The sequence below is a fragment of the Oncorhynchus tshawytscha genome, unplaced genomic scaffold (genome assembly GCF_018296145.1).
Source record: "Oncorhynchus tshawytscha isolate Ot180627B unplaced genomic scaffold, Otsh_v2.0 Un_contig_7296_pilon_pilon, whole genome shotgun sequence".
Lineage (NCBI taxonomy): Eukaryota > Metazoa > Chordata > Actinopteri > Salmoniformes > Salmonidae > Oncorhynchus > Oncorhynchus tshawytscha.
In genome coordinates, this window is record NW_024608437.1 from 48,946 (window position 1) to 58,317 (window position 9,372).

Sequence of the window (9,372 nt, forward strand, 5' to 3'; positions counted from 1 at the left end):
AGGGCCATTCCCCCCAGAAATGTCTGGGAACTTGCAGGTGCCTTGGTGAAAGAGAGAGGTAGCATCTCACAGCAAGATCTGGCCAATCTGGTGCAGTCCATGTGGAGGAGATGCACTGCAGTACTTAATGCAGCTGGTGGCCACACCAGATACCGACTTACTTTTGATTTTGACCCACCCCTTTGTTCAGGGACACATTATTCCCTTTATGTTAGTCACATGTCTGTGGAACTTGGTCAGTTTATGTCTCAGTTGTTGAATCTTGTTATCTTCATAGAAATATTTACACATGTTAAGTTTGCTGAAAATAAACGCAGTTGACAGTGAGAGGACGTTTCAGTTTTTGTATGTGTTTTTTGTAAATATATTTTCCACTCAATGATCCTGCTGCTGCTCCCCCTATGGTCATTCTACATTTTATTTCACTAGTCCTGCATGTTGGAGCTCCAAGTCTAAGATTATCACTGTACCCTGCAATTACACCTGCAACCCTGTGCATGTGACTATTAAACAATCTGAATCTTTATTATGTTCCCCTTACCCTACCTCCTCTCCTCTAATTGGAGTAAACTAATGACAAACACAGACAAAATGTTGTGTTCATTCCTTGTGGGGACCAAAACATCTATTCCCATTCAAAATGTTTTTCCTAACCACTAACCCTAACCTTAATCCTAACCCCTAAACCTAAGTCTAACTCGAAAATTAACCATCAAACAAAAATAGCCTTTGTCCTTGTGTGGACCTGTGAAATGTACCCACTTGTCCAACTTTTCCTTGTGTGGACCTGTGAAATGTACCCACTTGTCCAACTTTACCTTGTGTGGACCTGTGAAATGTACCCACTTGTCCAACTTTACCTTGTGTGGACCTGTGAAATGTACCCACTTGTCCAACTTTACCTTGTTTTTCTGTCCTTGTGAGAACTTCTGGTCCAAGGATAGTAAAACTACACACACACACACACACACACACACACACACACACACACACACACACACACACACACACACACACACACACACACACACACACACACACACACACACACACACACACACACACAACCACTGTTGGTCGTTGTGTTTAGTACTGGTACCTAATAATAATGTCCTCAAACATTTTGGGTCAATAACAACATAACAAACTAATGAAGCACAACACTGGCTAGTTTTTATTTATTTTTTTATTTTACCTTTATTTAACCAGGTAGGCAAGTTGAGAACAAGTTCTCATTTACAATTGCGACCTGGCCAAGATAAAGCAAAGCAGTTCGACAGATACAACGACACAGAGTTACACATGGAGTAAAACAAACATACAGTCAATAATACAGTATAAACAAGTCTATATACAATGTGAGCAAATGAGGTGAGAAGGGAGGTAAAGGCAAAAAGGCCATGGTGGCAAAGTAAATACAATATAGCAAGTAAAACACTGGAATGGTAGTTTTGCAATGGAAGAATGTGCAAAGTAGAAATAAAAATAATGGGGTGCAAAGGAGCAAAATAAATAAATAAATAAAAATTAAATACAGTTGGGAAAGAGGTAGTTGTTTGGGCTAAATTATAGGTGGGCTATGTACAGGTGCAGTAATCTGTGAGCTGCTCTGACAGTTGGTGCTTAAAGCTAGTGAGGGAGATAAGTGTTTCCAGTTTCAGAGATTTTTGTAGTTCGTTCCAGTCATTGGCAGCAGAGAACTGGAAGGAGAGGCGGCCAAAGAAAGAATTGGTTTTGGGGGTGACTAGAGAGGGGGTGACCTGCTGGAGCGTGTGCTACAGGTGGGAGATGCTATGGTGACCAGCGAGCTGAGATAAGGGGGACTTTACCTAGCAGGGTCTTGTAGATGACATGGAGCCAGTGGGTTTGGCGACGAGTATGAAGCGAGGGCCAGCCAACGAGAGCGTACAGGTCGCAATGGTGGGTAGTATATGGGGCTTTGGTGATAAAACGGATTGCACTGTGATAGACTGCATCCAATTTGTTGAGTAGGGTATTGGAGGCTATTTTGTAAATGACATCGCCAAAGTCGAGGACTGGTAGGATGGTCAGTTTTACAAGGGTATGTTTGGCAGCATGAGTGAAGGATGCTTTGTTGCGAAATAGGAAGCCAATTCTAGATTTAACTTTGGATTGGAGATGTTTGATATGGGTCTGGAAGGAGAGTTTACAGTCTAACCAGACACCTAAGTATTTGTAGTTGTCCACGTATTCTAAGTCAGAGCCGTCCAGAGTAGTGATGTTGGACAGGCTGGTAGGTGCAGGTAGCGATCGGTTGAAGAGCATGCATTTAGTAGTACTTGACCAAGTCACATTTAAGCACACAAACACTGATGTCTATAGTAGTGTAAGCCACTATCATATTATTTTTACAATGTTGGCCCGTATGTACAGCAGAGGAGGCTGGTGATAGAAGGAGATGGTGCTGCAGTGGATGCTAATTAGTGTTTTTTTATGCTGGTATTAACTTTTTTTTGTTCTTAATGTCTCTGCCATCATGTTGTAATAGGTCTGGGTGTAGCTGGTGCAGAGGAGTCAGGCGCAGGACATCAGAGATAAATAATACACGTCATTTTACTCAAGACTTAAAAATAGTCAATAATACCTAGCCCACAATACAGACCGTAAATACAACAAACAATCACTCACTAACAAACATGGGGGACAGAGGGTTAAATAATGAACAAGTAATTGAGGGAGTGAAACCAGGTGTGTAAGACAAGGACAAAACAAATGGAAAATGAAAGTGGATCGGTGATGGCTAGAAGGCTGGTGACGTCAACCACCGAACGTCGCCCGAACAAGGAGAGGGACCGACTTCGGTGGAAGTCGTGACACGATTCCTTTGGCCTACAGCTTCTAAACATCACAACAGTGATCACTAAACTTGATTTGGACTAAAATTTCAACGAGTCTGCAACTTACTCCGGACCAGACCCTGATCCCCGGCAACCCTGATCCCCGGTAGCCGTGAGTCAAGCGAGCAGGCATCCTGACGAGATTACGTCGGTGATCAAATAGACCAACAAACTGGATGAGCTCGAAGACTATCCTGTCAACGGGACCTGAATAACTGTAATATATGTTTCTCAGAGTCGTGGCTGAACGTGGATTTACATCATGGATTTACATTGTGGATTTACATCTTGCTGATTTGTCTACACTCTTAGAAAACAAATGGTGCTATCTAGAACCTTAAAGGGTTATTTGGTTCTCTTTTGGGTTCCATGTTCCCTTTCCACAGAGGGTTCTACATGGAACACAAAAAGGTTCTACCAGGAACCAAAAATAATTCTACATAGAACCAAAAAGGGTGCTCCTATGAGGACAGCCGAAGAACACTTTTGGATCCTCACCTGTGCAACTAGGAGGAACAAAACTCTAGTTCACCTATACTCTACACATTAATAAAAGGCCCTCCCTTGCCCTCTCTTTGGCAAATCAGACCAACCTTTGTCCTCCTGCTTCCTGCCTACAAGCTAATACTCAAACAGCACCTACCAGAGACACGCTCAATACGGAAGTGGTCCGATCAAGTGGATGCTCAGCTACAGGACTGTTTCACGAGCACAGACTAGAATATGTTCCGGGATTCATCCAATAACATTAAGGAATTGACCACGTCTTTCACCGCTTCATTAATAAGTGCATCGCCGACATTGTCACCACAGTGACTTACAGACGTACCAACCAGAAGCCATGGATTACAGGCAACATCTGCACAGAGCTAAAAAAAATGTATCATATTACTCCTGTGCTAGCCTCTCTACACTGGCTTCCTGTCAAAGCAAGGGCTGATTTCAAGGTTTTACTGCTAACCTACAAAGCATTACATGGGCTTGCTCCTACCTATCTCTCTGATTTGATCCTGCCGTACATACCTACACGTACGCTACGGACACAAGACGCAGGCCTCCTAATTGTCCCTAGAATTTCTAAGAAAACAGCTGGAGGCAGGGCTTTCTCCTATAGAGCTCCATTTTTATGGAACGGTCTGCCTACCCATGTCAGAGACGCAAACTCGGTCTCAACCTTTAAGTCTTTAATGAAGACTCATCTCTTCAGTGGGTCATATGATTGAGTGTAGTCTGGCCCAGGAGTGGGAAGGTGAATGGAAAGGCTCTGGAGCAACGAACCGCCCTTGATGTCTCTGTCTGGCCGGTTCCCCTCTTTCCACTGGGTTCTAACCCTATTACAGGGGCTGAGTCACTGGCTTACTGGGGCTCTCTCTAGCCGTCCCTGGAAGGGGTGCGTCACCTGAGTGGGTTGATTCACTGATGTGGTCATCCTGTCTGGGTTGGCGCCCCCCCTTGGGTTGTGCCATGGCGGAGATCTTTGTGGGCTATACTCATCCTTGTCTCAGGATGGTAAGTTGGTGGTTGAAGATATCCCTCTAGTGGTGTGGGGGCTGTGCTTTGGCAAAGTGGGTGGGGTTATATCCTTCCTGTTTGGCCCTGTCCGGGGGTGTCCTCGGATGGGGCCACAGTGTCTCCTGAACCCTCCTGTCTCAGCCTCCAGTATTTATGCTGCAGTAGTTTATGTGTCGGGGGGCTAGGGTCAGATTGTTATATCTGGAGTACCTCTCCTGTCCTATTCGGTGTCCTGTGTGAATCTAAGTGTGCGTTCTCTAATTCTCTCCTTCTCTCTTTCTTTCTCTCTCTCGGAGGACCTGAGCCCTAGGACCATGCCCCAGGACTACCTGACATGATGACTCCTTGCTGTCCCCAGTCCACCTGACCGTGCTGCTGCTCCAGTTTCAACTGTTCTGCCTTATTATTATTTGACCATGCTGAGGTCATGTTGACCATGCCTTATTATTATTTGACCATGCTGGTCATTTATGAACATTTGAACATCTTGGCCATGTTCTGTTATAATCTCCACCCGGCACAGCCAGAAGAGGACTGGCCACCCCACATAGCCTGGTTCCTCTCTGGGTTTCTTCCTAGGTTTTGGCCTTTCTAGGGAGTTTTTCCTAGCCACCGTGCTTCTACACCTGCATTGCTTGCTGTTTGGGGTTTTAGGCTGGGTTTCTGTACAGCACTTTGAGATATCAGCTGATGTACGAAGGGCTATATAAATACATTTGATTTGATTTGATTTTGATTTTGATTTTATTTTATTTAAAGGCTAGAGCTTCCGCTTTCAAGGAACGGGACACTAATCCGGACGCATAAAGAAATTCTGCGACCACATCTAGATGAGCAATCAAACCAGAAACGCGTCAATACAGGACTAAGGCTGAATTCTACTATGCTGGCTCTGAAGCAGGAAGCTTGTGGCTGGGCTTGCAAACTATCATGGATTTACAAAGGGAAATCCAGCCGCGAGCTGCCCAGTGACACAAGTCCACCAGACGAGCTACAGTAAATTACTTCTATGCTCACTTAGTCTATTATCTATCCTGATGCCTAGTCACTATACCCCTCCCTATGGGGCAGCAGGTAGCCTAGTGGTTAAGAGCGTTGGGCCAGTAAAGGTTGCTGTTTTGACTTCCTGAACTGGCAAAAGCAGTAAATTGTGCAGTTCTGCCCTTGATCAAGGCAGTTAACCCACAACAACAACTGCTCCCGGGCATCGATTACGCTCATTAATACAGCTCCACACACCTCTCTGATTCAGAGGGGTTGAATTAAATGTAGAAGACACATTTCAGTTGAATGCATTCAGTTGTGCAACTGACTAGGTATCCCCCTTTCCCTTATATGTATGTACACAAACACCTCAATTACCGTACCCCTGCACATCGACTCTGTACTGTGAAACAGATGTTATTTTTACTCTTTATTGATATTCGTTATTCAGTCTGTATTTATTCCTTGTGTCACTATTTCCCTCAAAACATTTATACAGTGTGAGTATTCAGACCCCTTTACCTATTTCAACATTTTGTTACGTTACAGCCGTATTCTAAAATGGAATATATAAACCATTTCCCTCATCATTCTACACAGGATGCACCATAAAAGACAAAACAAAAACTGTTTTTTTTAACACAAGTATTCATAACCTTTGTTATGAGATTCGAAATTGATCTCAGGTGTATCATGTTTCCATTGATCATCCTTAAAATGTGATTGGAGTCCACCTGTGGTAAATTCCTGTCTATATAAGGTCCCACAGTTGACTATGCATGTCAGAGAAAAAAACAAGCCATGACGTCAAAGGAAATTTCTGTAGAGCTCCGAGACAGAATTGGGTCTAGGCAAAGATTTGGGGAAGGGTACAAAACATGTCTGCAGCATTGAAGGTCCCCAAGAACACAGTGGCCTCCATCATTCTTAAATGGAAGAACGGAGCAATCAGAGGAGAAGGGCCTTGGTCAGGTAGGTGACCAAGAACTAGATGTTCACTCTGACAGAGCTCCAGTGTTCCTCTGTGGAGATGGGAGAACGTTCCAGATGGACAACCATCTCTGCAGCACTCCACCAATCAGGCTTTTATTGTAGAGTGGCCAGATGGAAGCCAGATGACAGCCAGCTTGAACTTTGCCAAAAGGCACCTAAATGAGATTCTCTGTTCTGATGAAACCAAGATGGAAGTATTTGGCCTCAATAGCCAAGTGTCACGTCTGGAGGTTACCTGGCACATCCCTACGATGAAGCATGGTGGTGGCAGCATAATGGTGTGGGGATGTTTTTCAGCTGCAGGGACTGGGAGATCAGTCAGGATTGAGGGAAAGATGAAAAAAGTAGAGAGAGATCCTTGATGAAAACCTGCTCCAGAGCACTCAGGACCTCCCAACAGGACAACAACCCGAAGCACACAGCCAAGACAACGCAGGAGTGGCTTCGGGACAAGTCTCTGAATGTCCTTCAGTGGCCCAGCCAGAGGAAGGACAAACCCAAAATAGCTGTGCAGCGATGCTCCCCACCCAACCTGACAGAGCTTGAGAGGATCTGCAGAGAAGAATGGGAGAAACTCCCCAAATTCAAGTTTGCTAAGCTTGTTGCATCATACACAAGAAGACTCAAGGCTGTTATTGCTGACAAGGTGCTTCAACAAAGTACTGAGTAAAAGGTCTTAATACTTATGGAAATGTGATATTTTCAGTTTACATTTTTTTAATACATTTTCAAAAATGTATAACATACTGTTTTTGCATGAATTATTATGGAGTATTGTGTGGAGATTGATGAGGGGGAAAAAACAATTGAATCCATTTTAGAATAAGGCTGTAACGTAACAAAATATGGAAAAATTCAAGGGGTCTGAATACTTTCCGAATGCTCTGTATTTTTATCTTCAACTCTGCATTGTTGGAAAGGACCCGTTTAGTCAGCATTTCAATCCACCATCACTGTCTCATGTTAATACTACTCCTAAACACAGTCCACCATCACTGTGTCTCATGTTAATACTACTCCTAACCACAACCACCATCACTGTCTCATGTTAATACTACTCCTAAACACAACCCACCATCACTGTGTCTCATGTTAATACTACTCCTAAACACAGTCCACCATCACTGTGTCTCATGTTAATACTACTCCTAAACACAACCCACCATCACTGTGTCTCATGTTAATACTACTCCTAAACACAACCCACCATCACTGTGTCTCATGTTAATACTACTCCTAAACACAACCCACCATCACTGTGTCTCATGTTAATACTACTCCTAAACACAACTCACCATCACTGTGTCTCATGTTCATACTACTCCTAAACACAACCCACCATCACTGTGTCTCATGTTAATACTACTCCTAAACACAACCCACCATCACTGTGTCTCATGTTAATACTACTCCTAAACACAACCCACCATCACTGTGTCTCATGTTAATACTACTCCTAAACACAACCCACCATCACTGTTTCTCATGTTAATACTACTCCTATACACAACCACCATCACTGTGTCTCAGGTTTATACTACTCCTAAAGCTCTTACGAAGAATCCACTTCATCACTCTTACTGTCACGCTTTAGGCCATTTTCAAAATGTATTGCTCTCAGAGCTCTTAAAACAGCATGCACAAGTCTTTATGTGAAACCACATGTACAATGTACATCCCATATTTTTATATCATACAATATATCTCTGTATTTGTCAAGGGTGCAAATCATTTTGGTCATGACTCTGTATCCAACAATCAGATTAAACTGTTAAACAGTGAACATTGAATGGAGATCTGGGTATTACTGGTATACTCTACTGATCATGTTTTAAACATGTAAATGAATAAACTGAACTAAACTAAACATAACCATAGTCCAGGGTCAGTATTCACAAAGTGTATCAGAGTAGGAGAGCTGATCTGGGATCAGTTTAGCCTTTTAGATCATAATTATATGGACCATCTGAGACACTTTATGAATACAGGCCCTGATGTAACAACCAAAACACAGTTCAATATAAACCAACAAGTACAAAGATACAGTAAGTAATTTGATGTTTGGCTAAAAACAACAAAAGTAAACCATATTTCAAGATTCCGTCAAGTGTACTTACAGAGTGAAGTGAAGGGGAGAGGTCTTGAACAGTCAGTCAACTTACTGTCACTGTGTGGAAACAAGAAGTAGTCTACTGTGAGTATTAGTAGAAGCAGGCATAGCCTAAGTGTGAGTTCTGTGGTTGACACTTATCGAGTAGTCTAGTCAGGTCATTAACATGCAGCAACAGCATGTCACATAAGGGATGTTACTGTATCTAAATAGAAAATGGTCTAAAGTCAGAATACTGTAGTTACATTTCTTTATATGAGGAGTGGACCTACATGTTTTACAAGAGACAACATGTGACCCATTCCCATCTCCTCATCAGCTGGTACTGAAGGTTCCAGAACAGATGAAAGGGGAGTATCTTTGGTTCCAGTGTTCTAGACTAGAGCTCTCCCTACTGACATCTCAACATTACTGCAGCCTCCAGGCTTCATATGTCCCTAGTAGTCTGATGAAAATATACAAAATAGAAGGTAAAATAACATTTGAAAATGTAAAATGTATAGAGAACTAACCAGGCGCGCACATAAAAATACTGTGATATTGGGACTTATGTTGAACTGACATTTGAATTGAGCGAACAAGTGAGCTCAGCTAGCTTGTTAGCTACATGAAGATTTTTCCTAAATAAACTAGCATTTCTCTGCATCACACAGCTATTCTGAATGGACTGGATTGTGAACAATATGATGTGCTGCCACTGAATTACAGCAAGACCCCATAGTTAACTAGTGAGCTAGTTAGTGAGCCTACTTTTAGCTACCAACATTAGCTAGCTAGAAACAACAGACAACAGTGAGCTGTCATTATGCCAAGGCCAAGGCAAGCTGCTCTGTATTTCCACTGTGTTCTTGTGTGAAAGAGATGTCTTCAGCTCTCTGATCTTCAGAACAATGGACCCAAAGTGAACCCTGACAT

General features: G+C 42.9%; 1 protein-coding gene across 1 annotated transcript in view; it reads right to left on the reverse strand.

Moving 5' to 3' along the window:
- Nucleotides 1-8,526, reverse strand: part of LOC121843527 (B-cell receptor CD22-like) — a 49,641-nt gene extending 41,115 nt beyond the window's left edge. Inside the window, exon 1 of the mRNA XM_042313161.1 lies at nt 8,465-8,526. The gene's annotated coding sequence lies outside the window, so the exon portion shown is untranslated. The remainder of the gene's footprint in view (nt 1-8,464) is intronic.
- Between the last annotated feature and the right edge of the window lie 846 nt (nt 8,527-9,372).